The sequence below is a fragment of the Ochlerotatus camptorhynchus genome, unplaced genomic scaffold, assembly GCF_037179485.1.
Source record: "Ochlerotatus camptorhynchus isolate MF236.1 unplaced genomic scaffold, CSIRO-AGI_Acam_v1.1 ptg000196l, whole genome shotgun sequence".
Classification (NCBI taxonomy): domain Eukaryota; kingdom Metazoa; phylum Arthropoda; class Insecta; order Diptera; family Culicidae; genus Ochlerotatus; species Ochlerotatus camptorhynchus.
This window is the reverse complement of record NW_027040686.1, coordinates 4,494,003-4,508,692: the sequence shown is the minus strand read 5'-3', so window position 1 is coordinate 4,508,692 and position 14,690 is coordinate 4,494,003. Positions and strand designations below refer to the sequence as shown.

General features: G+C 40.1%; 2 protein-coding genes across 2 annotated transcripts in view; both read left to right on the top strand.

Annotated features, from left to right (window-relative positions):
- LOC135702723 (probable peroxisomal acyl-coenzyme A oxidase 1) overlaps positions 1-14,690 on the top strand; it is a 365,647-nt gene that overhangs the window by 180,341 nt on the left and 170,616 nt on the right. The window lies entirely within an intron of this gene.
- Positions 1-14,690, top strand: part of corn (cornetto) — a 159,823-nt gene that overhangs the window by 2,830 nt on the left and 142,303 nt on the right. The window lies entirely within an intron of this gene.

Here is a 14,690-nt window from a genome sequence, read left to right as displayed (position 1 = left end):
GATTCGAGTATGAATATGGCATTAAATCTGTTTTTGAAAGTTTTTGCACAGGTAGAAGTGAGGTTATTGGACGCCACTGGTTTTATACCATGAGATCTTCATCATATAGGATATTCAGGAAAAAAGTGAAAATTCGCGATGAACACTACCTACACTTGCAAGTTGTAAACGAAAAACTTACCGGTTGTAGTTTTTTAAAATAGTAAAAATGGATTAACTGTAGTAGAATTAAAAGGAAACACTCCAACCTGAGCAGAGCGTCAGTGTCAATCACAGGTAATATTTAAAGATTCACTTTATTTACTCATAAATTCAATAAAATTATGAGCACATACATGGAGGCGAACCAGCCCCAGGCTGAAAGCCTCCCTAATAAAGATAAATAATAATAATAATAATGAGCACATTCAGGAAGTCCAAAATATGTTCTAATCCTGGTCCAAAATATGCCAAATCCATCAAAACCAAATCGGAGTAATACTGTTAATATTTTTTTCCTGAAGGTGCAATAAAAATATTTTATTTTGACTGCTCAACTGTTTTATTTCATCAAAAAAAAAATCCCAAAATAGAGCTAATTTCTTGTGTCCAGATGTTAAGTCAATCGAACTTTATTAGACTGAGAGAAAGCCACCGCATAAAGCAAGTAATTTCCATGTTTAGAGGTTGTTCACGAGGCTTCAAGGTCGATGCTTCCTATGTGATGAACGAGTCTATGGCTGAAAATAAAGTTTAAAAAAAAAAGTTTTGCTAGTCTATTTCGTTGATTTTATAATTTATGGAATTCCTTTTTTTTACCGGGAAATTTTTAAAAATAGATCTGAACATCCGAAAAGAACCTTGTAGAGAGTAGCTAAAGACGTCTGTCTTTGGTAGTGGTTAGAGAAGAACTAATTTTAATTAAGAGGTTTACAATTAAGTATAAATGTCAAGGCTTGCTTCGATTGCTAACAGCTTCGGTTCAACATTCCTCATCAAGCCGCAGAGATTCCCATCATCGTACGGCTCTCTTCAAACTTCGTCCTCTGCAATGGTTTGGTTAATCCATCAGCGATCTGCTCCTCCGTGCCAACGTAAACCAGTTTCACCACACCACGATCCAAAGCGTCCCTGATGTAGTGATGGCGTATGTCGATATGCTTCGTGCGAGGATTATAACGCAGCGGATTTCCATTTCTCCTTCTTCGTTGAATAGCGCAGAAAGTCCTCGTCACCAGGACGCTTCCTGTACCGCAGCCGAAACGGACATAGGAACACGATGACCACGAAATATGTAGCGCCGCCTTGAGCCATGAAAACGTTGCCGCTGGTTGACTTATGTTCGTCCGGATCGGATCTCCAATCCGCGTCGCAGTAGCCGACTATGCTTGAATCGGTATGCTTGTTGTAGACCAACTTCAAGTTTGAGGTTCCACGTAAGTAACGCAGAACATCCTTCATCGCATTCCAGTGCTTGATACCTGGATTATTGTTGAATCGGCTGAGGGTATTCACGGTGAACAGTATGTCCGGTCGAGTGGAACATCCTTCATAGCCTTCAACGCCTTATTCAGCTTGCACACCTCGGTCTTCCTTCTTCCGTCAACGAAGCATGGGAGCTGTTCCATGTATATTTCCTCGTCCAGGTCACCTTGCAGGAAAGCCGTCACTGCATCCATCTGGTCGATCGTGACGTCGTGCTTGACAGCCAGGACGAAAAGGAATCGCAGTGAACTATAGCGAACAACGGGAGCATACGTTTCATCGTAGTCTACCCTCTTTCGCTGTGCCCTGACCAGCCGCGCCTTGTGCCGTTGAACTCCTTCTGCAGCATCACGTTTCGTTTTGTACACCCATTTGCACTTGATTGCCTTCCTTCCCTTCGGTAGCTTGGTGAGGGTCCCCCAGTGCGTCGAACTCCTCTTGCATGGCACGCTTCCACGCATTGCTATCGTCCCGAGCCAATGCTTCTTGATGAGAAACGGGGTCGTCTCCGAATTCACCATCCATGCCAGATGCTAATGCCACTAGACCGTCGTAGTCGCTCGGTCCACCAGTGCTATCGTCAACGGGGAAACCATGGAAGTCGCTCGATTCATCGGAGATTGGCTGTGAAAGTGAGATACCAGGAAGGCCAGTACTATCAACGCGAATATCTTTGTACTTGCCTGGAAGCACGTGCTTCCATCCGCTGCGCCTCAACACCTTTGACCGAGGTGGTTCTGAAGTTTGTCGCAGAGGGATCACACGGTCAGTCAGTGTGGATGTGTTGGTATCGTTATCGCCGCTTGAATCATCTGCTTCATGGTTCTCGTCTTCTGTATCCGATTCGCAAGGCACGGTCGGTTCAATTGGAATGATCGGTTCGAATACGGTCTCAAACGGTTCCTCGACTTCCAGTCTGGCAAACGTTGCCTTGCTACGCCGAGCATCGGGACCTGCAGCTTCCGATGGGACTCCTTCGTCCAGGAAAACGACTTCACGGCTCTTGATAGTTACCTTCTTCTTCGGGTCGTACAGACGATATCCCTTGGTTTCTTCATCGAATCCCGTCAGCACGCATTCGTGGGATTTGAGGTCCCACTTGCCTCGTTTCTGCTTTGGAACCTGGACCACTCCACGCTAGGTGATCAAATCAGGTAAACAGCTGTAGATTCTGGTGACCGAGAGAAGATTCGCCGTCAACCCAGGAATAAGCTGCACGTCACACACTGCAACGTTTTCTTGAGCATCCCTGCACACCGATCGAAGATTTGCCGTTTCGCAGGCAACGATATCCATCATGTCACCGTTAGCTGCAACAACCTTACCGTCTGCTTGATCCTGATTTGTGAGGAGCTCTCGATTGCTCGTCATATGTGCATACGCCGCAAAATCGAAAATCCAGTCGTTCGCATCCTTCTTGCCAAACGTAGATAGAACCGTGCAAAATGTGTCACCTTTCCTTGAATCCTTGCAGTCCCTGGTGATGTGTCCGTTTTCTGCATTTCGGGCCCTTGGATGGAGTAGGCTGCTTCATTTGCTTCGAGGTTTTTTCATGCCGTTTGTTGGTTGCAGTGTTGCGAAAATATCAAAAAATCAAATCTCATCAACGCCCAAGATCACGCTTGATTTTCGTAGACAAAAATCAACAAGCAAACTATTGCGGTTGATTTTGCAAGCTGTGATATCGCAGCTCGGAATTTCAAGCTAACCAAACTCACCAACTGCAAATCTCACCAAACTGTGGTGAGATTGATTTTAATGATTTTTGGTTTACACCCGAATGCAACCGCAACTTCCATAACAGCTTACAGCAGTTCTAGACTAACATTTGAAAGGGGCGGAAGAGCCAAAATGTAAACAAATCATATTTTGGCACATATACAGGGTGCGTGACGAATTTTTGCAGTAAATTTCAAATAGTAATTTCTCATGCTTGTGCATCATGATTTAGATATATTTGGCAGCACTGGATAGCTTATACTGTTAGGTGTAAGATTTAAACAAACAATGTTGAGTAAACGTAAAGATGTCGAAACAAGACAGCAATCTGTCAGCCGTTGTCGCTTTGTTGCGCGCCGGAGTATGCATGAAAGAAATAATTCGGTCGGTAAATGTGTCTGAAAGAACAGTGTATAATAATAAAAAAGGCTTGGGAAAGGGATAAGACGGAGCACCTGCTCATACTGCTAATAAAGCACAGAAATGGCTTACGGAAAATATTTCGTTACTTTGGGAGGAAGAAATTTGGCCCCCAAGCAGTCCCGATATCAATCCGTTGGATTATTTTGTATAGGGCGTCGTCCAACGGGATACCAATAAAGGGTGATACGGTCAAAATTTGGTCAAGGGAAAACGCGTGTAAATCGGTGAAATCGTTTATTTAAAAAATCAAATTAAATTTCTTTTTCAAGTTCAATTAGTATAAAATTCAGGAAAAATATTCAGTTAGGCTTCCGCTTTTCCAAATCCGAATTGCCGGGCCTTACGCTTGACCCCTGCCATCAGATTTTGTACAGCCACCTTGTCCACCTTCTTCGCCGCAGAAAGCCAGTTTGCCTTGAACTGCTGCTCGCCCTTAGCAGTTTTTTTGGTCTTCTTTAGGTTCCGCTTGACAATAGCCCAGTATTTCTCAATTGGGCGGAGCTCTGGCGTGTTGGGAGGGTTCTTGTCCTTGGGAACCACCTGCACGTTGTTGGCGGCGTACCACTCCATGGCCTTTTTACCGTAATGGCAAGATGCCAAATCCGGCCAAAACAGTACGGAACAACCGTGTTTCTTCAGGAAAGGCAGCAGACGTTTATTCAAACACTCTTTCACGTAAATTTCTTGGTTGACAGTCCCGGAAGCTATGAAAATGCTGCTTTTCAAGCCACAGGTACAGATGGCTTGCCAAACCAGATATTTCTTTGTGAACTTTGACAGTTTCATGTGCTTGAAAACATCTGCTACCTTTCCCCTTCCTTTTGCCGTATAAAACTCCTGTCCCGGAAGCTGCTTGTAGTCGGCTTTGACGTAGGTTTCGTCGTCCATTACCACGCAGTCAAACTTCGTCAGCATCGTCGTGTACAGCCTCCGGGATCGCGCTTTGGCCGTCGTATTTTGTTTATCATCGCGATTTGGAGTCACTACCTTCTTGTAAGTCGATAGTCCGGCTCGTTTTTTGGCTCGATGCACGGTTGTAGACTATACACCCAGCTTATTTGCGGCATCTCGGAGAGAGAGGTTAGGGTTTCGCTTGAAACTACCGGCAACGCTCTTTGTCGTCTCAGCGGCTTCCAGTTTTCGATTTCTCCCCGATCCAGACTTCCTGGCTGTCGACAAACGTTCCCCAAACACTTTATTTACATTTGTAACGGTTGATTTGGCAACTTTTAGCGATTTTGCCAACTTTGCGTGCGAGTAGCTCGGATTTTCGCGATGCGCGAGCAAAATTTTGATACGCTGCTCTTCTTGCTTGGACGGCATTTTGACAACTGAAGAGTGAATTCCAAAATCAAAATAGGAGCAACATTCTACACACACACACCTTCAAAATGAGGGGTGTTCAGGTTTTTTAAATGCAAAATTGAAAGAAATACGTCAAGTTGATATTGACCAAATTTTGACCGTATCACCCTTTAGAACCCCTCACACCACACTTAAGTCGCTAAAAGCTAAAATCAAGGCAGTGATGACATCTATGGATCGAAACATTTTAAAACGTGCATACTGCAGTTTCCGGAAGCGTCTAACTACAGTCGTCGAAAGGGAAGGCAATTTTTTTGAATAAATTTACTTGCAACTTCCATATGTTGCGAAAGAAAATAAATCGCACAAAATTCATTGCTAGAATAACTAACTGTTGTATTTTTTCTCAAATATGCCATTTACTGCAAAAATTCGTCACGCACCCTGTAGAGAGAACAGTTCACAAACTACTCGATAATTACGAAAAAGTAGAAGAAACTATCACTTCATATCATCAAAAACGTTTCTTCTTAAATGGCGTATTTCCAACTTTCAACTCGATGATGCAACTGGTTGTTACGCCTTGCACCAGAACAACGAATTATATTGTTTTAATATGCCAAACGAATTGATTCTGTAGTATCTAGTCACGCCCGATTCATTTGAATAGCATCCGATTGATATTTCACGTGTAAACAACGAACACAAAGAAGACCAAAAATCTCCGGGCGTAATTCTACTCTCACAAAATTTGCGAACGAAGAACCAAGGCGGAACAACAAACAATAAAGCCCGATGGTGTACTTCCACGGCGTATCACCAGTGTTGGCAGTTCAAAGGATGGAAGATCTGGGGGGTAACAACATGTAAGAAATTATCAGGGCGTATGATGTTTTCTTCTCAATTTCACGACAAAGAAAACTTTTTTTGAGTTTTAAGTCATGCATGATGATAGATTACACTATTAACTATATGTCAAGCTTATAAAATCATCCAGAAAATGGAAAGTCGTGAAATAGGATTAATTTTTAGGTCATAAACATTCAGAAGCGATTTTCTTGATATGGTAATTTTGGAGTTCCGCCCTTTTCAAATGTTAGTCTAGAGTTCCTTCGCATCTGCCTGCCATCGGTGAAGATTAAAAAGAGATAGCAAACTATGCCAATATCTATTCCAATATCACGCGTTATATTGCGAGCGCATGAGAGCGGAAAAATATCAATTGATTTCTGATTTTGCCAATACTGGTTGGTTGCGAAGGCCTGGTTGTTTTTCTTGATTGACAAAATCGCCGGTTATGGCAACTCCAGAGCTTTCCAAGGTCATAATCATGGGTCGGTAATCGTCGGGTAGGCCAGCCAACAAAATTCGATGCCGTTCAGCTGGTGCGCTGTCGAAATTACCTGGTTCACGTATCCTTCCATTGATCCACACGAATCCAGATCCGAATTGATGAGCTTGTGGAGCAAACCGATCTGCCGAGGACTTTTCCTTTGTCCTCGAATGCCGTTTCCAACTTGGTCCATGCAGCTTCGGCCGATTCCGCGTCCTCAATAGATTAGCGGATCGAGAAGCAGGATCAGTTTCAATCGCGCTCGCAGATCCTTCTGCACATCCAGCGGTTTGAATTTTCCGTCTGGTTTCTGCTTCTTCTTCACTGCATCCCAGAGTCCTTCCAGCTGAAGAAAAGTTTTCGCTGCGAACTTCCATGAGGACCAGTTGTTCCGTCCAGTCAACCTCTCGATGGGAGGAATACTTGAGGAACCGCCTTGAGAAACTCCGTTGGAATTCGAACTTGTACTCATTTTTCTATCTTCTTTCACGACAGGCCCATAACCTGTAGAGAGTAGCTAAAGACGTCTGTCTTTGGTAGTGGTTAGAGAAGACGTTTACAATTAAGTATAAATGTCAAGGCTTGCTTCGCTTCAACAAACCTGACAACCTGGAACTCTACTCTATTAAACTGGCACCACTGGCGAAAGTGTGTTATTCTATCCAAAGCTTTTGTCAGTTAAGTTGATTTGATCCAGAAGCCCGGGCTGTGTTTTCTGCTACCAGAAAACATAAAATAACAAAACAGCTTCTCTATGATTGCTGCGACGCAGCAAATATGGTGATGCAAATTTAATCCATATAATCGCAATAGTGTCCACAATTAACTTCCTAGCAAACTCGAAGTGGCAGAGTAATTGGCGTTGACGGCAACGTTGAAAAATCTCTTCTAGTCTCTTCTAACAAAAAAATTCAGTATCATACGGGAATTTTCAATGGAGTAAAGAGATAGTACAAAAGCCGCCATGTTTCACGTACAGTCTAACGTTTGCTTACGCGATTTTCCATAGAGTAAAGAGCTACAGAGTCGCCGTCAACGCCAATTGCCAATGATTTGTGGACGCTGGATCGTATCACCTTAAAATGAAATAAGAGTTTGTTTCCCATTTTTCTTTCTCTCTATCTCTCTTTCTCTTAATAGCGAGGTCTTATCTCACACGGGCTTGGTCCCCATATGTAGCTAAGGACATGGCAAATAACATAGACCAGTGCTCGTTTTTTGCCCTTCGATTTCAGCATTCATGCTAGTTTCTACAGGAATAAATTCACGAGGGGACAGACAATTTTATTCAGGAAATTACAGGACAACAGGACCTACAGTGCCATGAAGTCGAATTAAGCTCGTGGAACACCCCACTCGAGCGGAATAAGACCATGCATAAATAGAAACTAGATACGAAACTGTAAAGTGGACCCTACACGATTGCTTGTATTGGCAATAATCGCATTCTACAGTGGCGTCAATACATCGGTATTGAAAATTTGTCTGTATTCAGATCATCAATATTATTGTCTAATTCGCCTTCGCGTCAATATATTGACACGTGTAGGGTTCGCTTAAGGAAGGACGTCTTAAGAGAAAAAAAGCTATATTTAGCCAAACTGCGTTCAAAGGAACGGATAATTAAATATTTACCTTCTGAGAAAACGTGTGTGGGTCCGCCATCCAATTAGAGAGGGTTATTAGAAAGTTTCGATTGCATATACCATACACGTGTCAATCAATAAACTTGCATCGATCCTACCTTTCACCTTCCAGTGCCTTGAATGAAATTTGAGATTCCTGTCGCAAACAGAGTAGTTCTCACATTGTATTTACCCTGTGGACCTTTCCGGATGATCTGTACCGCAAATAGGTAGAAAATAATTCCACCATGTCACGACACCGCGCACCGCGACCGCCGCTCGGTGCTGGATGGCAAATCTCTGGGAAAACACGCAACTTTGCCATCATTTGTATGAATTATAATATCTTGCTGGGGTTGTGGTTGTAGCTTGCTTGTCTGCTAGGTACCTTCATAATCTATAACCTCGTCAGTAAATCCGAATGCAATACCCAGAGGGACGACTGTCGACTTGACGCTACCTGATGAAGGAGATAGGGAACATGCATAAATGACGTAGCATTTTAGGGGGAGGGGTGTTTTAGAAGTTGTAACCGGCCTTGTATTAGGTAAAGCAAAATACACTGCAAGGAGGGAGGGGAGGGGTCAAAAATATGCAACGTCATTTATGGATGATCCCACACCGAACTCGGCTATGAAATCCATAAGGCGAAACTGGATATCATTCCAAGGTCATTGCTACGCCATGTACAGTTAGACAGAGTTTGTTTGTTTGCGTTGCATGGCTCCTTCTCGTTTTTGAGGGAAAGGTGAAAGAAGACACATGGTAAACAACCCAACAACGTATTCCAATAATACATACTTCATCAATTTTTCTTAGCTGCGCTGCAAGAAGACCCATTGTATAGTTTATAGCACGTGCTTTGGGTGTGTGGAACAAAAAGCAGGAAGAGAAATGGTTACAGAATGCCGGTTCTGAAGCATTGGTTTTCCAACAGTAAAATCCGGCGCTAATTCTTATGTGCGTGCCTGCCGTACGGGCAAAACTGCCAGTCAGGATACGGCGGAGAAAGGCGAATCGAAATTAGATCGATATCTGTAATGAGGACGCGACGCGAGAGGAGGAAGAGTAGGAGTAGAGAATTATCATCGCGAAAATGTTCGCTGTTTCATAGTTGGCCTACAGCCGGTTGGCGTGTTTAGAATATGGGAAGGTGGGTGGGTTCGGTGGGAAGATGAGGAATGTTGGTGCGTAGTAGGTAGGCATATAGGTGGGCTGATTGGAGCCATAACACTTGTAGAGCCTCGCATGGGTTGTGATTTGGTTTGTGAGTGTAGTTAATATTGAATTGAACCAGAATTTAAAAAGTAAACAGATTTATATTTCAGAACAAAAAAAAAAGACAAATCATAGCTGTACATAATGCGATCGAATAAATGTGTGTGATTCTATCAATCTTATCTTTAAATAAAAGGCATATGTCATTGGCAGGTGGCAAGGTTGCAAATACTCGTTTCGCATTAAAACATGATTTTCAGAATGATGAAAACAGAACATGTTCCCATCACATGTTTTACTTGTAAGTTGAAAGAAGAGAGGTTATCTTCCATTTAATTCCACTTAATTAATTTTGGTATCCATGACAGATACGTATTTCGACTACAATGTGCAGTCTTCATCAGTGTCATTCCCAGTGGGAATGACACTGATGAAGACTGCACATTGTAGTCGAAATACGTATCTGTCATGGATACCAAAATTAATTAAGTGGAATTAAATGGAAGATAACCTTTTTTTGCTGTTTTATCAAAGCATTCCGCTAACAACCCAACTTCATTACTTCATCATGAAAGAAGAGGTTTCAAAGTATGTGTTTTACTCACAAAAGTTGTCAATTTTGCTTTTTAAGAGTCACATCAGCGATGTTATGATCCTTGAATGAATGAGTGAGTGAGTGATAATTGATAAAACCGCTGATTGTGACTCTTAGGAAGTGAAATAGACAGGTTTTATGTGTCAACCACATAATTTAAACCACTTACAGGGTGGCCAGTGCAACGGGAAAACTGGGAAATAACCGGGAATTTTAAAAGTAACCGAAAATACCGGGAAAACTCGGTAGTTCGACGAAAGCACCGGGAAAAATAAAAAAAAAATCGTATTATATGGTCACTTATAAGATTTTAATTTTCATGAATGTACAAGTTTAAGATAGCTGTGTTTTTCTGCTCCAACTTATTGTAAATTTTATCTCTGAAATCTTCAGGGTCTGCATGAGGTTTCATTTTTATCAGTTCATGCGCTAATTTTTCAAATGCTTTCATGTCAACCGATTTAAAATCAAAAACATTTTTTATAATTACAATGGAAATTTGTTCAGATTAATCATGAGATTCTCCTTAAACTCACAAGAAAATACCATTGGAACTCTAACACTAACATTCCCTTGACTAGGCTAGACTAGAAACCTCAGTAATCCTTCTTAGTCTATTTCTTTCAAAATTCCCCTCTCAGAACACTCTTTAAATTATATTTAGAAGCCTGTTTGAATTCTCGCCAAAATTCTCTTGTAATTATGCTTAAAATTCACTTGATATTCTCCTCACTATTCATATACATTTTTCCTCAAATTCACCTAGGAATTCAAGTTATTTTCACAGCTACCATGGAGTTATTCTAAAAACTAGAAGGAGGATAATTTCCAAATTTTCCAAGTATAACTGACGATTTTTTGGGCAAATCGGTCCATAGAGAAAAACTAATAATTTCCCGTGGAAACTTTTGCTTAAATCGTGTAAGAAAACGTGTTTGACAACTAACTGTTATTATTTCGGTATGGATCGGAGATGTTTTTATGGAAAATAATGCATAACAAGGTTTGCACCCACAGGAACAGGTTACCTCCTGCGCAGCTGCATTTTTCGGAAAATGGTGAACATGTGCGATTTCCACTAAGATGAAAGTGAAATTAATGAATTTACTTAGGAAAGATTGTATCATGCTGGTGGTAATGGAGAATTGGTTGTATAGGACGCCAATATTTAATAAATGTTCATTTTGACCTTTTCTAAGCAAACATATTGATACTCACAATATTCGACGGAAAACGCAACGGAACTTGATTTACTCAACACGCATCATACTATAAAATGGTGCTAGATGGTTTTCGAAGTGATAACAAGATGACAAATCATCTTTATTTTGAGTAATTGAGCAATTTACTTCTGTTTACATCATATTTACGGTGCAGCATTGATGGAGCCGCAAAATGAAATGAATATATCTTATAAAAGTTCATCTGGAAAAGTCAAAGATGCACATCAGTCTGATCGTAAAAACGTTTTCTTCTTCAATTCGAATGTTATATTGGAAGGATTTTACACAGGCTTGAAGAAAATTATGATTTAACGCTAATTTTCACGAATGTTATATGCAGTCTGTCAACATTATCATCATCATGCAGTGGCGATATCTGCGTTGAGCTTTTACGGCAATCTTCCAATCTTAGAATCCTGTTTTTGTTTTCCTTTGTTCGGGACCTGACACCATTACGACCAGTAGTTTAGTGCATGTCGTATTGCTCCATTACTATTGAGAAATGATGAAGCATTCGATTTTTTTACAGTTGTCATTCTTGCATTTATCGCAAGGATCCGACTCTAATTGAAAGGTCCCGTTATTTATACCCTTCGGAGTGTTGGAACACCCTCCAAAGGCGCGCCCCTTTGTCAGTCAAAATTGGATTCATTAGTAACAAAATTAGGGAATGTCACCGATAATGACCATGCATCAGAACCCTAGTTTTAACCTTTCCAATCATATAGCTTCGCTTTTTCAAAAGAAAAGAGGGAAAGGAAAAGGAGAAGGACAAAGGGAAAAGGATTATGTAAACTCTATGAACATAAACAATATTTTTGATTTGAAATATACTATATAGAAATGGTGGTCACTACCCGAGTCTTGTCACTATTATCAAGTCAGGCATAACATTTGATAACGGTACAAAAGCATTTGTAAACAAACTTTCTAAGGCCCTTTACACGCGAACCAAAGTACGCCCACGCAAACCAATACCATTTTCGGAAAGGAGATAGTTGCCCCTATCCGATGATGTTGTTGGTTTGCATGGACGTACTTTGGTTCGCGTGTAAAGGGCCTTAGAAAGTTTGTTTACACATGCTTTTGTGCCGTTATCAAATGTTATGCCTGAAGTCATAAAAAGTAACAAGAACTAAAATGTGATCCTATGATTACTGAAAATGTTCCCTTGGTTTAAAGTTGTTAGAAATAGGAATCTGTGGTAGATCTTACATCCCGTAACGTACCACGAAAAGGTGATCTACCCACGTTACGGGGCTAGAATCCTGGTTAGATCTCTTTTTAGATATATAGACTGAAAGTCTAATTAATAAAGCTAATCTAACCATTAGGATATTTTCCAGAATGTTGCGGTAATTCTTCTCAGAATTTCTCTGGAATTAAAAGATTAATTCCTTTTAAATTCTCCTAAAAATTCAATAGTTATCCTCAAATTTTTGTACATTTTTTGACGTAGGACTACGTCTTAGTGGAATAAACTGGAGTGCAATAAAAAAAAGTGAGACGAAATAGTGTCAGGTTTTGAACGCTTATAACATGGTCATTTATGAAGGAATTTCAATTTGAATTACGCAATTTGATTCAGATTGGACGTAAGATTTGTTTGGTATAACGATGATAGTTGTTTATCAATGGTTAACTATTAAGAATTGATCAAAATTTTAAGCCGTAATCAACCAATCACGTGCTCGCTCGCTATGATTATCGAGAGCAGTGCTGCAAAATCTCAGCAATACACGACGATATTCAAAATTCTGCTTTGGTCACTCATTTGAGCTCAGTCATCGTCAAGGCAAACCATTTCATTGTCAGTGACAATGCTGTCAGTGACGAACATACGCAGCTTTTTTATTATCTAAATTTGAAATGAAATTAAATGACTTGAGCAAAACAATTACATGGCGCCGTTAAGGTTCTACAAAGGGTAAGTAATTTTGTGTTCTTCTTCTTTTTTAAATGTCATAAAATCATCATCATTAGTTTACACATACATTCATATATTATGAATACGAAAATTTAAAACATGTATTTCGTGATCATAGATCGAAAATTTCCTGGGTAAAACACATTCACTGTATTTACTTACTTGTGTTCTTCGAAGTATGGCACAATTAAACGCAATCGAATACACGAAACTCAAAACAACTGCTTCACAAAACTCTTGGTGAACAAAATTCATCACAAAGAAAACCATTTCTACTTTACTGCTTTGCTAGCAATCGTGAAAGTATCATTGAAACAGCGGTGCCAGATGTATTGCCTCTAGCAATGAATTTAAGTTTATTAAAACAATTAATAACGAAGTCTGCCTTATTAACATAGATGAGTGGATGTATTTAATGGTGGATAAATATCAAAAACTGATTAAATAAAACATAAATGACCATTTTAAACATTTTACCGGTCCAATTAAAAAAGAAGATTGAATTCAACACAGGGTTGATGGCAGCAGTGCACGTAGCCTGTTATATACTTTCCCGCTCATGGGTGTAAACAAACTTGTATACAGCGCAGTCTGGCAGTGCTTATGTTTTGTCTGCTACATTCTTATCCACTAGATAGTGTGACATCACATTTGCTGTTGTATTGAAATGAAGGAAGAAAAGAGATGGTTAAGTTTTCCTCACCAGACCAGTTGATATTTATGAAAAATTGGCAGTTTTGGCGTGGGGACATGCACTTCCAATGAATTTTACCAATACATTTAGAAAATGATGATCGAAGAATATTTCAAAAAGAAGAAGTAAACAAAATAATGACCCTTTGTAGAACCTTAAAGTGAGCAAGAATCTACGTCCTGAACTGCTTGGATAACAAAAAAGTGACTCGGAATGCACAATCTTTGTCATTGACGTAAAAATGAATGAGATTTTGACAAAGGTTTTTTTTTTTGAGGATCAAGTCTATCAGTGACTATGTGAAAAACAATGACAAATCTCAGCACTGATCTAGAGGACAGAGAGACGAGCCGATTGTGCGAGGTTATAAAAGAGCGTACCAGTATGTTTTGATGTCAGTTCGTTTGTAGATGTAATGGAGGACACTCGACATACCGTTAAACGCTATTGAAGGTCGATTGGAATGACCAGGCATGGAAAATCATTTACATTCATTTCATGCATTCATTTACATTCATTTCATCAAAAGCATTCCGCAAAATGATGTATAGAGCTTTAGTAGGTTTTGTTATTAGCTACTTTTGTTGATAACTCAAATCTGTATCTCTTATGCATCACGAATTAGAGCGGGCAGAACTTGTTACTGTTTTTCAGTGAATGTAAAATACATTCACTGAAAAACAGTAGTGGCTTCTGTTCGCTCTGGTTCGTCATGCATAAAAGATACGGATTTGAAATTTTAACAAAACTTGTAGCTAACAACAAAACCTACAAAAGCTCCATACTTCATTTTGCGGAATTCTGTTGATGAAAAAAGTTAGGGGCAAATGAATGTAAATGAATGCACGAAATGAATGTAAATGATTTTCCATGCCTGGGAATGACTCGTTCCAATATCGAAATTCCTACCAAATGGAAAGATACCAGCACAATTGTCCAGATGTACAAGGTCAGGGAGGACAGTTCAGTTGAGCAGGACAAGAGTGCCATTTGGCTACCTAAAGGGTGTCCCACATCAAATAACATTACGGAAAAAAAAACGCTGTAGTAAATTACCACTGGGTTTTTTCTCTTGAAAATTTGGGTAGATGTAGTTTAGAGTGTATTGCTTACACTGTATTTTTATCGCTGTCAGTTTTTCGAAAGTTGAAAAAATGGCGTTAC